Source organism: Nelumbo lutea, chromosome 1, assembly GCF_056320005.1.
Source record: "Nelumbo lutea isolate HS-2025 chromosome 1, American lotus-T2T, whole genome shotgun sequence".
Classification (NCBI taxonomy): Eukaryota; Viridiplantae; Streptophyta; class Magnoliopsida; order Proteales; family Nelumbonaceae; genus Nelumbo; species Nelumbo lutea.
In genome coordinates this window covers 182,355,860-182,370,536 of record NC_142684.1, presented here as the reverse complement: position 1 = coordinate 182,370,536, position 14,677 = coordinate 182,355,860, and the positions used below count along the sequence as shown (strand labels likewise).

Sequence of the window (14,677 nt, the reverse complement as noted above, 5' to 3'; positions counted from 1 at the left end):
CTTAATGACCCGTTTCATCCACCTTCTTCACCCGGACGTTGAAATGGGTATCGCAACGACCCGAATCAATTTATTCACTTTTTTTAATGATTTTTGCTTTTTTTTTTTTTCTTTCGGTACAAAACCTATGCATTTGTAAGAATTACAAAGTGAAAATTGATCTCGGGAAGAGTTAGCAGCATTGAAACTTTGAAACTGCTGAAACTGAAATGTCTGCAACAACCTTGCAACTTTTCAACGTTGAGACTTTGAAACTGCTAAAATGTCTGCAAACCTGTAAGCAAAAATGCAAGCAAACCTATTAAACTTAGCAAAACCTGCAACTTTCTGGGTTTGAGAGGAAAAAGAGTTCAGTTCAGAAGCAAAATCCCTCAGTTTATTTACTGTTTTGAGAGGAAGAAGAGTTCGGTTAGGTTGGGCTGAGATGTTTTGGCTCCCAAAGGCTTCTTTGGGAACCCAAGAACACTGAAACGGATGAGACGTTTGGGCTCCCAAAGGGGAAGTGATTTAAGTGCCTCAATTCTTGCTTGGGACAACCAAGAATTCTTACTTTTTTCAGTTACCCTCAGTTATAATTGGAGCACGTGATGTTATATGCATATCGAATTGATATTTTCAAAACTGCCCCTTTACAGACCGTTTTGCCCTCTCTCCTTTACTGAGTCTTCTCAAAATCCTAGTTCTTAACCTTTTTTTCCTATTGTCTTTTTTAGAGTTAAATGAATGGGGTATTGTAAGCAACACAATGATTTGTGCATAAATTATACCGGTTTCTATTATATTGCAATTTTATTCTCTTATCTATTCAAATCATGAATGGGTATTTTAGTAAATTTATCTATTACTATAATGTTAATTAATAGACTTGGACTTGAATATTGATTTATAAAAAAGTATAAAATACCTTGTTGTCACAAATGAAACATGCATATTGGCATCTGGGGTAGATATAGGTTACGATATCTTTGATCCTTCCTTCAATAGAATGTGTGTTCACCCTTAATCTTTACCGAGATGGTTGGGCTTGGGCCCTAAGAATGTCAAATTATCAATCCTCGGCTTGACTTTAATCAATTTGGCTCATTCAAGCAATCCAGGGGTGAGATGATAAGCAGGGGTGAGATGATAAGCCCTAAACATCCAACCGATAAATCAAATGAGGAGTGGTTTCTTGGTCTGTTAGCTGCTCCAACATTAATGTATAGGCCTGTAAATATATCGAATCCGAATGGAATCAGGCTAGATTCGAATTTGAAAATGATTATGAATATTAATATTTGAATTTGATTTGATATCCAACGAATATTAAATCTTTGAGTTCGAATTTGATTTTGATTATCAAATTGATATTCATGGTGGCCAGTGAGAGGTAATGGCAGTGCGACAACGGAGAATGAGAGATAGAGAAGATTATGGTTGTTGTCGATGATGGGGGTTGCCGTCGAGACTACTATCACTGACGATGGCAATGTGGCGAGGGAGAGATAGAGAAGATAATGGTTGTCGTCAGTGATGGTGGTTGCCATCGAGACTACTATCACTCGACTGTTGTCACTGACGTTGTTGTTGCCTCTTGCCTGTCGGTGATAGTGGTTGCCCGAGCAACGTCGAGTTGCTAGTGTGGTCGGTGTGGTTGCTCAGGCGACGATGGCGGCAGCAGCGGCAATGAAGGGAGGATTAAGGTTAGGGTTTGCAAGGAGATGGAAGAGAGAAGAAAAGCTGGGTTGAGAAGAAAATATTGAATGATTTAGGGTTTAGGGCCGACTGACTGGGGGTTTGAGAAACAAATTTCCTCATTTACCCCTAACATATTTTATTTACTACATTAATGTACAAATATATATATATATATATATATATATATATTACCAGTTCGGATATTTATTGGATCGAATCAATGCATATCTGAATTTGATCCAATAATTTAATTGGTAAAAAATTAATATTCGAATTCGATCGAATATCCGATTCGAATTATCCAAATTCAATTCGATTATGCTGAATCTCGGATTCGAATTCAGATTTTCAAATACCATTTATAGGCCTATTAATGTAGAATCAAATTCCTCAACCACTAGAGGTGTAAAGTGGGCCAAGCCGGGACGGCATGGCATGGCCCGCGGTCCGCCACGAGCTGTGTCGTTCTCCCTGGGGGAAATTTTGGGGGTCGGCCACGTGGACCTGGGCCAAGCCAAGCTGCAGGTCATGCCGAGCTGGGCCACAAGGCGGCCCTTAGGCCTAGGCTGAATCGGATTGCACTGTTTTTTACTTTTTTTAAAAACTTTGATTTCTTTTCTAAGTAAAATTGTAAAACTGAAATATTTAACTTTCCAATGAACTTTAGGAATTATGAACTATTTAGAAAATTAAGAAATGAGAAATCTAAGTTATTTAATACATAAATGAAAAAAAAAATACTTAACCAAATTGAAATAAGAATGGTGGAATAACAAATTGGAAGAAAAATAGGAATTTTATTTCATTTAAATTTGAATGGTACAAATTAGTGAATTACAAATACAATGATTGGCATACTTGGATGAATGAAATATAAAAATGGAACAAATTAATAAAATACAAAAATACAATATGGTTACAAATTGAAAATGCAAAGTTACATTGTTTAAAAATTAATAAAAGATATCAAATAAATTAAATAAAATTTAAAAATTTTACAATAATTTGAAAAAATGAAAGATTCTACAAGTAATCAAATTCATGAATCATCATTCGTGACTTTCATCATCTACTTCAGGTGAAATGTCTGGTGTTGTATCATGCCCTCCCTTATCTTGTAATATATCTTCTGCATCTAACCAATCCTTGAAGCAGATGCACATCTCTATGCTCTCATCGTTCATGCAATTTCTTTTGTCATCCAGCACCCTAGTACTTGCACTAAAGCAAGACTCCGATGGAACTATAGACACCAGAGGGGTTAGTAAATCACGTGCCATGGAGGCAAAAATCATATAGTTTTTCGAGTGTTCACTCTACCAGGCTAAAATATCAAAATTATTTGATACTTCACCTAAATTAGAAAAAATTGCTTGCATATAAAAATTAAGTTCAGTAAATGAACTTGTTGTAGAACTAGCAGATTTATGCATTCTATTTATTAAATAAAAAAAATTTCTCTTCTACTAATATGCTCAAAGTAAAAAGGAGAAGAAGAAGAAGATGATGAACAAGTTGTACCTACAACTTCAGATTCATACAAACTGTACATTTCAAATAATAAATTATTAATTTCTTCTTTTTTATTTCCTATATCAATATTCATATTTTCATAATATGTTTCAAGTAAATTATCTAAACCATCTTTACTAATCATGGGGTCTAATATTGTTGCTAAACAATAAAGGGGAGAAATGTTCTCCCAATATTTTTTAAATTTATTTTCCATAATTTCAACAATATATTAAAATTGTGGATTATTTATATATTTGGCAAAGTAATCACTAATTACCATTAATTGATACGGTAAATTACAACTAATTGGATAATAAATTCCAAATAATTCATTTATCGTATCATAAAAATGTTTTAAAAAATCTCTTATGCAGATTGTCATTTCCTAGTCTTCCTCAAATATCATATCATTAGGCATTTTTAAATTATAAAAATCAGAAAGAATTTGTTTATGAGATATACAACATTCTAACATAGCATAGGTAGAATTCCACCTATGCTTTACATCTAATATAAAATGTTTATATTTTAAACCATAATTTTGGCATAAATATTTAAATTCTTGTTTTCTTGCCCCTTAACTTTTTATATATATAATTCAATTTCTAATTTTTGAAATAATATTCAAGGCATCTTGAATACATAAATTTAAGATGTGACATGCACATCTAATATGAAATAATTTACCATTTAAGCATGGTTTTAATGAGATTTTAAAATATTTATTACAAAATCATTATTGCTAGCATTATCAAAACTAATAGAAAATTCCATAAGCATGCAAAGTATTTAAAATACTTGCAGCAATAGCTGGGCCACTATGTTGCCATTCAAGCCTAGTAAAACTTAAAATTATTTTATTCAAAAGCCAATTTTCATTAATGAAACGGTTGGTAACACAAATACAACTAATATTAAATTTGGATGTTCAAGCATCCGAAGTAATTGCAACTTTAGAATTAAGATTTGCTAACATAGAAATTACATTTTGTTTATATGAATAAACAATTTTTAAAGCATTAGTTCTTCTAGTATTCCTAGAAATTTTTTATATCGTGGGTTTACAGAACTACGCAACCATTTTTCTAACTTTGGATCTTCAGCTAACATAAATGGTTGTTCTGCATGTACAATATACTTAGCAAGTTCTTGTCTCATTTTTTCTTGTAAATATCTAAAAGTACCAAAACTAGTCCCCCTCCCAATCTGTGTTTGGGTTATTTCTCTCCCTCCATCTTCCTCTCACTCATGTGTGGGCAGATGTCTACTCAAATGACCCGTACCACCCTTGCTACAATAATTAAAGTCTTTCCTACATTTTTGGCAAACGACCCTTTTTCTACTTCCCCTCAATATCCTCTACTTTGAAAATTTTCCAAACCGGTCTACTCAACTTAGAAGCCCTCCTTTTTCACATAGTACTACTACTACCGGGGGTGAGAGCTCCACTTCTATCGACATCAAACGCATCAATGCTAACACTAATACTATCATGATGCGATTGAATGTCATCTATAGTGAACATGTTGGGGAATCGGTTTTGAGATGGGTCGACTATTTTTTTAATTCTAAAAAGATAAAAATTAATCTAATTCGACTTACTCAGATTGTCGGTTCAAAATCCCAACTTAATTTCAACGGTTGAAGCCTTTCAACGTCCAAGCCTCCCGAATTAGACATTCAGCTAATCAGAATTTCTCAGATTGTAGATAATTGAGAATGTATGAATATGAGAAAGAGAGAGAATTAAGAGAATTGTTGAATTGGTGTGATGAGAATGGTGAAGGATAGGGCTATTTATAGGAATTGAACATAATTCACTTGCCCAAAATATCCAAAAAACTATCTGTTATTTAGTTGTTGGGAGGGGTATTTTGGTCATTGTAAAGTTACTTATAACTTTACCCAAAATGCCCCCTAAACTACCCCCCTCCCCCCAAAACAAAAGCTGAAACTAGTCGTTGGGCCCCTTTGGGAGGGGGCCCAACGGCTATATTCCCAAGCACGGCCCGTTACAGGCCATGCTTCATGCTGTGCTGCAGGCTAAGCCGTGCCGGCATATGAACCACGGGCAATACGACATGTACTGTCATGCTGTGCCGTACTGACCCAGTACAACACGGACCTATGTACAGAGCCTGACATGGCCAACCCGATTTACACCTCTATCAACTACCGACTTGAGGAAAAGAGGATTATTAATGATGTATAGCACCAAATATCAAAAGAAAATCCAACAGGTAATTTTGAACCTATCGTAAAATTTAAATTTTTACTTGTTTCATCCACCCCAACACTGTAGATTTTTGGTTGTATTATGTATGAAGTATAAACCCTCTTAGTCGATTCATGAAACATTGTACTTGAATATCTGGAATCCTATGATGGTTAATGCCATACAATGGGCTGATATTGGTCCCATGGCTACTTGATCAGCCCTGCTGGCTGCTGTTAATTCAGAGACAGTAGCGATCTATGTTCACTTTTACAATCAAATCGACCCTTTGAGTCAGAATAAAACTATTGCTTATGTTCTCTTTCAAAAAAAATGCATGTATTTGAATTTTGCCCATTAAAAAATAAAAACTCAATTAAACAATCATCCATTTGTTGCGGTGGTGCAAGGTATTTCGACACATTCAGGCGCTTCGATCCATGTTTCAAAATGGAAGTCCGATTTAATACGCACCTCTTTGTTGAATGTATGAACATTGAAAATTTAAGTCATTAATTTTAGTCATGCAATTTTTAATTAACGAGGTAATGGTCTCTAAATTTGTGAAATTTGTAACAGTTTAGATGGCCAAAAAGATACATTGAACTTAGGGTCTTATATTTAAAGATCAAAACTGTTTAGTATGTATCCAATAGTCTAATGTGATGGGCTGTTAATTAAACAAAAGATTTTATGCCATTTTGGGCTTTTAGAAGCTTTTTTGGGTATGTATCTTTTCAATTTCATTGTCAAACGGAAAAAGATCAAAATGTTATCTTCTAAATTTTGAAAAACCCAAAAGAAAAATACATGTAAAGACTTGTAAAACACCACCTGAATTAGCAGAACTAATTTCAGTTTTGGACACTTTATATTAGTAACTAGGATGTCATTTGGAAAGTTTTTTTCGAAAGACCTTTTGGTAGCTCTAACAATCAAAAGACGTATTGAGCTTTTGCATTAAGATCTGAGCAGCTTGAACCCCGTTTGGTTAATGTATATCTTTTTGTGCGTCTTTCCACGCGAAGGTGAATAAAAAAATTACAAAAGCTCCATTTGGAGCTTCCTGAAAATCGCCCAATTTGGGATTCTCATGTCTTTTCAACGTATCAGCTTTTGACAACTAGATCTGTCACAAACCAAATGGAAAAAACTGAATCACGGCCTGTCAAGCTTGTAAATAACCGACAAACCACACAAAAATATGCGCCAAACAAGACTAGGCATTTTCTACCTTTTGACCAAACAAAAACATTTAGTTTCTATTTGGTTCGTAGTCAGAATCAAAATCGAAATCAAAATCTTTTGGAATCAAAATTGGAATGGTATATTCCCACAATCTATTTGGTTCAGATAGGAATGGGAATGGGATTTCATTCCCTCACATGGGGGAATGTCATTCCAACATGAATGGGAATAGGATTCCAATTCCACCCAACCAAAGAGTTGGAATTAGAATAGCCCATTCCGATTTCAATTCCGAACCCCTATTCTTGTGATCCAAACGAGGCCCTAATCATCCTAGAGAAAGAGAGGCTATGAGGTCTTAATTTTGAAATATGAGTATGGACACATTCAACATTTAAGCTAATTAAACATGTGCACACTCCATGAGGGTATTTGGAACCATGGGCATTTATTAAATAAACGCTATCACATAAGTGTCACTTCAGCATTTCCCCCATTATGTGAATCCGTACACATAGGGACTTACAAAAGTAGACTTCAGTTTATGTACACGCCTACAGTTGGGGGAAGCTTCATTTTAATGCTTCCCCCAACGGGTAGGTGTTTTATTCACAGTTTTGCTGATTTGATGCCTAATGGCGCCCAAGCGTCAATAAATAGGTTCATAATTGTTTTTCTTGATTTTCTAAACAAATCAAATATAAAGCATTTACTCAATAAATGTCCACATTCCAAACATTAGAATTTGGAAATTCATCGAGTCAACGACTCAACATTATGGAATGAAGATTTTAAATCCCTCAATTTATAAAATTCTGATCGACAAATTAAGGAGAACCCATAAACTTGTGAGTTTATCATCCAATCCACTTCAAACCTGTTTTAGCTTCTCTCTTATTAATCCTGGATAAAGCCTTTTATATTCAAATTCAGGGCCCGTTTGGCAAGTCTTTTTGAGAAGATCTTCTTATAGCTCTAACAGTCAAAAGACGCATTGAGCTTTTGACATAAGATTTGGGCAGCCCGAAGACCATTTGGCAGATGTGCATCTTTCCATGCATCATTTCGGGTCTTCTCGCACGAGATTAAAACTCGAAAGACGCGGGAAGCTTCATTTGGAGCTTCTCGAAATCAGCCCAAAATGGGCTTCATGCGTCTTTTCGGCATCCCATCTTTTGGCGGCTAGATATCCCACGTGCCAAACAGAAATAGACCAATTTTCGGTCTTTCTGACTTGTAAACAACCGAAAGACTGCACAGAAAGACATGCCAAACGGACCCTCAACTAAGGGGGTTTCTTCAATGCCAATTATTATTATTATTATTATTATTATTATTATTATTTGTTTGTTTCAAAAACAAATTAAAACCATTCGGTGTGAAAACAATTTGGTTTTTCAAAATATACTTTTCTAAAAAAAATTCCCAATGAAACAAAAAGCTGTTCTTGAATTCCTGGTTTAAAGTACACTATTTTCCATTTGGAAATGTAGTATCACGTTCAAAATTCCTATAATATTTGCACTACAAACTTTATTTTGTTATAAAACCATCATTTTTATGGTTTCAAAGAAGGGCTAAAATGTTGTTTGGTATGGGTCTGTATTGATTGGTACGTATTGTATCATAGGTCACCGATACACTAAATAACAATGCTTTGGGGGCTTGACCAATTTAGGGGGTAGACATGCCTAAGACCTACCCCTTGACCTATTTAAAAAAAAAAGGTGGGCCCAAGGTTTAAAGTACCCCTTGTGTGTATTTTACATCGGTTCAGTTTTATATGCATTTGGAAAGAGGGTATAAAACTATATTTCGGTTTAGTTTTGCTTATGTTTGGATGGAGTGTAGTTTTACATTGATAATCGATATAAAACCTTATCAACTCTAAAGTTTTACATTTATAATCAATTAAAAATTACATTGATTTTATCGACGTAAAACTTTACACTCTTCCACTCATCACTATTTTCAAAAAGCAACGGTCACTTTCTGATTCAGTGTTAAACGTCATCAATGTATTTTTACACTGATTCCAAACACAACCATGGTCTTAAAACACGAATATTTTTTAAATCAAAACCAATTTACTATACATCCAAGAATATATAAGCATTCATGTTATAAATATAAAACACCACCTAAAATTATTTAACATTTAATAATACATGCGAATAGGACTGTCAATAGTACCTTAAACTTAGTGGCCCGATCTGACATCCAATCTAATTATCTCAGATTTCAGATAATGTGTTTATGAAATTGAATTAGATTTAGACTTTGCAATTTGTACCTAATTAATAAATGGATTGGATTCGGATGTGACTCCATTAGATCCGATTAAAATTTGAATCCAATTATATTATTGATTTTAATATATAAAATTTATATAATTATATTTAAAACTATAAGAAAAATATATTTCATATATTATATTATATAATAAATTTAGTATGCTATATTTACATTAATTTATTCTATATAAAAATTAAAAATTAATTATTTTTTATATTTAAAATAAAATAAAATAGAATCGGACTAAACTTGAATCCAATGTGAATCCATTAGGATTCAAATTCAAATCCAAGGTCTTCAAATTCAATCAAATTTTTAATAATTAAATCACAATTTGGATTTTGTAGAATCCTATATGAATTCGGTTCATTTTCAGCCCTGCGGTGATAAAGGCTTGATAGGAATTATTGTTTAGGAATTTATAGGAGCATTGACCCTGATGGAAAAACATCGGAAATAGCAAGAAGATGGATGGAGTGGGGACATAGAGGTAGGGATGTAACCAGATTGGATCGGACCCAAATCAAGGTATATTCGAATCCAATCCAACACCATTCATGTCGGATCTGATATGGCTCAATTTGAATTTGAATCCTATAAGTCAAATCTTTAGATTTGATCTGATCCGATTTGTTTTTTTTTTAATTAATAAATTATTAAAAGAAAAATAAAAGATACTAATTTAAATAAAATAAAATAAAAAATATAAATATTTTTTAATTATTTTCATCACATATATACATGTTTTTTATAAATAAATAAATAATATAACAAATTAATAAAAATATAATATGAAAAATATATTTATAAATAAATAAATAACATATATATATATATATATTTATATAATATACATATTTATAAATATATAATATATCGGATCGGATAGGAGTAATCCAAATCCGATCCTGTTTATAAATATCTAATCGAATTCTAATTACCCGATCCAAAGAGGGATGATCCGATTTCGATCAAATAGGATCGGATCGGTTCATAATACTATCGATTTTCTCCCATACGCAGAGGATCCCACCCCGATCAGGATCAGTAGGGGTAAGGGATGATCCTCCCTCTTATCTGATGAGATTCGTAAGCGAGAGCAGAAAATGCTGATGCAAACGTAAAAAGGGGAGCCATTGAAGCAGAGTCCCTTTTTTGTGATCGTACAGCCAACTGTCAGTCAGGTGGTGATCCAATTTCTTACGTCCTGACCTAGCCTCTAGCCTCTAGCCTCTAGCGCCAAACACCCGCACGTGAGAGATGAACAGTATTGTTTCCAAAGTACTAAACGATCCGGACTCTCGGACAGACACAGAATCATCGATGTGTTCCCGTCACACTGCACACTATCTGCCTCTCTCCTTCGTCGTCTCCGTCTAAAATTTAAATTGAAAGCAATATAATACCATAAGCCCTTTTTTATGTAACTAAGCCCATATAAGTTTTAAATCCTTAATTTTTTTTTAAAGCCCATAAATACTTTATTTTTTTACACCAAAAAATCGAGATCAAAACAAACAAATTCCCACTACACGCCACGACAAAGAAACAACCTAAAACATTTGAGCACTAGGACTATCGTCAAGCAAGGCCTCTGCAATTGATATCAACGGAAAAAATCACCAGCAAAGGAAAGTCATAATACTTCATAGTGACCGAAAAACCATCAAAGACATCGGTCGAAGTAATAAATTACAACCAAAACCTGAAACACCAATTGAAAATCATAAACAAAATAAAGAAATTAAAGTTAAACACACCAAAGACCCTTGACCACAAAAATTTCAGAGGAGTGGACATGTGCCCACAACCACGTTCACTACAGAGGAAAGCGAATATTAGAGTCTGACCCAGCCCTATCACTTTACGAAGTTATGAGAATTATGTAAATGTTTTCTTCCCCCTTTCGAGCCCATCCATACTTTATTTATGTTTTGACCCCCTTTATAACAATTTTCTAACTGATGCATGTCTTCTTGTGATTGCCTTTTATTAATGGAAACCATATCAACTGAAAGATCGTATTGACTGGTTCCAAATTTTTTCTAGTAACGGGTGACTTCATAAACTTAAAGAGGGCAGCAACATGATTAGCGCAGTCACCTTCTTTGTCGGAATTAGAGTTTCCTTCATTAAGGTTGTGTTGGCATCCTGGTATTGTATAAATGTTGCATTTGTAGAAGGGGAAAAGGATGGGAGATTAAGAAGAACATGGGTTGGGCAAAAATAGCAAGACTTTTTTTTGGTAAAATATAAAAACTTTTCCTGAAATTTCTAACAATCATAAGATCTCCCCTATTGTTTCATTTTCACTAAAACCTCCCTTATAGTATTGAAAAAACCTGCAGTTATCTCCCTTTTTTCTATTGCCATGGATAAAAACGTCTGGCCAAATGCATTAGTTTTTCAGAAGTACTGATGTTTTCCTTATGAAAATATAGTTAAAATACCTCCAAAAACTTTCACTTTTAATTACAAAAATATCTGAATTTAGATAAAAAAGAATAAAGTAATTTTACTATATAAAAATGTTAAGTCTAGCGAAGTTTATAAGAGTAAATCCATGTGAGAGCCGATCAAAGCAACGAATGAGGAGGCCTCTGTTGCAGAGGAGTCACCGATGGGGTTACGGTACGGGAAGAGAGAGAGATGAGGCATCGCCCGCGAGCCCGGTGGAAGACCAAGCTATTGGAGAGAGATTACGGCCTTCTCAAATCTAATTACATCACTCTGAAGGAGGACCCTTGCAGCAATCAAAATCTAAAGTAGCTTCCCCTTCGAATAGAAGAAGTCGATGTTGGGAAGGTAACGAGGGTGGCCCACAGTCGAAGCCAACGATTACGGAAGGTTGGCGAGATGAGAAAAGTGAACATCCGACGACAAACACATCGAGTGGGGATCAGAGGGGGAAAGAGATGGAGAAGGAAACAGGCTAATGCAATTTCTCGGATCAGTTCCCGGTTGGGTTTGAGAGTTTGCACAAGCAGACTTTATGTTGGATCAGTTCTCAGTGCGACCACGATGAACCAGATCTCTTTTGAGAATTGGATCTGTCAGCAAAGTTGCTCCTGCTGATCTGGTGTTGACGGAGACAGTCGGAGAAAGATACAGGAAAGAGAGAGAGAGGTCGGAGGAGGAAGGGGTGTCAGTTAAGAGGAAGGGGACGAGGATAATATTGGGTTTTAAAAAATTTTAAACGTCACGTGGTATCGTGTGTAATGTATGGATTTTGACGAAATATTAAGGGATGTTAACATTAATGATAAAGCATAAATACATATAAAATAATACAAAATACAAATGGATCCTAAGGTACACTTAATTTAAGAAATTTACCCTTCGCCAAAAAAAAAAAAAGCTCTAAGTCGATATACATAGAGCAGAGGCCACCCGAGTACCCGAGCGACAATCCTCAACTCCCACGTAAACGTCAAGGCTAAGAAAGAAGACGGTCAGCTTTGGACCATCTTATTCCCCAGTCCCCTCCTCTCTTCACGGCTAACCCAATGCCCAGCCGAGCGAACTGCTAAGCTTAAGGTTTATTAATATTTAGCTTGAGAAGGAACGTTTGTTCCCTTCCTATCACGTGGACGGTTAACCTCTTTGCACGCTCACCCTTCTATTCCCATCACCTGCCCGAATCCGAACCCACTCTTCCCGTCTGTATAAATGAAATGGTTGCCCCAACTTCTTCCCCGTGCTCTCTCTGCATGCAGCTAATACACCTTAATTAATTTCTGCCGTTCTACAATGGCATCCAGAGTCGCAGTCGCCACCTTCGCTTTCCTCTCTTTCTTTGTTGTTCTCGCCAACGCTCGGAATTATTTCCATTTACCCGACACTGTCATCACCGAATGGAAAGACCCCGTCAACTTGCCGGATTCTGACGCCAAGCCGATCATCCTCCTTCCCAGCGAGAAAGTAATTAAGTCCGAGAAAGCAACATCGCCCGTGCCAACTCCAGCTGCCGAACCTGAGCCTGAGGTTCGGACTATAGGTATCACCACCCAACCATTGACGTTGACCTACGACATCAGTTTCCATCCTCCGGTCAAACGTCATTTCCACCACATGCACGTGAAACGCCCGTTCCGGTTCCCTCTCCCTCTCAGCTGTGATCATCATTACGCCAAGAGCTTCCGTGGACCACGATTCATCGTAAAAGAGTTCTCGTTCAGAAACGACATGCTCACGGATGAGCCCGAGACGACTGAGAGTAGAATCAGCAGCTTCAATCCGACGTTGTCCGAGTACCCCGGTTATAAGCCCGGAAAGTTGAAGAGTTTTCCCCGGGGGAAACGTTTCTGGAAGAGGCCCTCCCACTGGAATAATGGGGTGAACAGCGACGAAGAAGGGTCGAATAATAATCCAATGAAGAGGCCCCGAGTAGAGAAGGCAGACGATGGGGAGGAAGATATGGATTTGTTGAAGAGGTTTCGGAAGTTTCTGGGCCGCTTCTGAATGCCAGACGTAATTTGAATCGTTCGTGGGTGGTCAAACATAGAAATTAGAGACTGGGGAGAGTAGATTATAAAGTATATATACAGAGTTTGGCATCCATGAGAGATGGTAGAGAGAAGCATCAACCATATACTTAGTATATGGTTGTATATGCATACATAACATATATTCTGTATACATAATAAATAAATATGTATATAAGGAGAGACAGAGAGAGTGAGAGACTCTTTGTATATACTCTCAACTGATGATGTACTTCCTTCTCTGTCTGTGTATTTCCTTCACTCTTTCGTGATTAAAATAAAATATTGCATGCATCATGCATGTCATAAATTGATCAATGGGTTTGTTTTGTTTTCATCTGTTTTTGCGTTTATTTATTGGATTGGAGACTTGGAGTTCTCAATTACGTACCCACAGTTGATCTTCCGTTGCCAACACCAGCTCCGGCGGTGTCTCCATTGACATATTCCTTCTCCTTTGCCTCCCTAGCTACGTATCTCCTCCTGCGTCGACATTATTGGGTTCAGCCCTTTGTCCAGTATTGAAAAACCTAGTTTCAGTTCCAACCTATACATATCATACAATACAATACATATTGCTTTTTAATTAGGTCTGTCAATATACTAAATTATAAGCATATATCTTAAACGTTTAAACAATATCACAAAAAAAAAAGATTATTTCGGTTTTTGATCAACTTAAAATTCGCGGTTATTTATATATATTTACAATTATATATTTATAGTATTTTTATAACATAAATTGAAAATAAAAAAATTAAAAATTAAAAAAAAAAAACTGAGAAAGTGAAGAACCGAATTGATCAAAAGTCGAACCAATCATCCGCTTAAGTATATGTTTGGTTACATTTATGTTTATTGAGTAAACGTTTATTGACAATGCCACATAGGCGCCCCATCATCAAATGCCTCTTTAATTGCACTTGTGTGTATCGGAGTTTGCAAAAGCAAACTTCGGTTTCTATGCACCTCTCCCGTTTCAAGAAGCTTCATTTTAGAGTTTCCTAAAACGGGTAGGTGTTTATTGCCATTTTGCTAATGTGGTGCCTAATGGAGCCTATGTATCATATATAACAAAAGAACTGAACAGAAAATATATATTTATTACTCAATGAGAACAGAAAATAGATTTTGGAAGCAAAGACTCAAGTCACTCTACCATACTTGAGTTTATAGGACTCTAATTTATAAGAAAAATAAATCTAACTGCTTCCTAATATTTCTCAATCAACTAAGACTTAATGGACTTCTATTTTCACTCAACTGACTCTGACCAAAACAAACAATGACAGAACATGGCTAA

General features: G+C 35.5%; 1 long non-coding RNA gene across 1 annotated transcript; it reads right to left on the bottom strand.

Moving 5' to 3' along the window:
• Positions 1-2,462: 2,462 nt before the first annotated feature.
• On the bottom strand, positions 2,463-4,962 carry LOC148879655 (uncharacterized). Its single transcript, XR_016105721.1, has 2 exons — positions 4,795-4,962; positions 2,463-2,920 (listed from the first exon to the last, which is right to left on the bottom strand). It is a non-coding gene; the product is annotated as an uncharacterized LOC148879655 (long non-coding RNA).
• Positions 4,963-14,677: the final 9,715 nt, after the last annotated feature.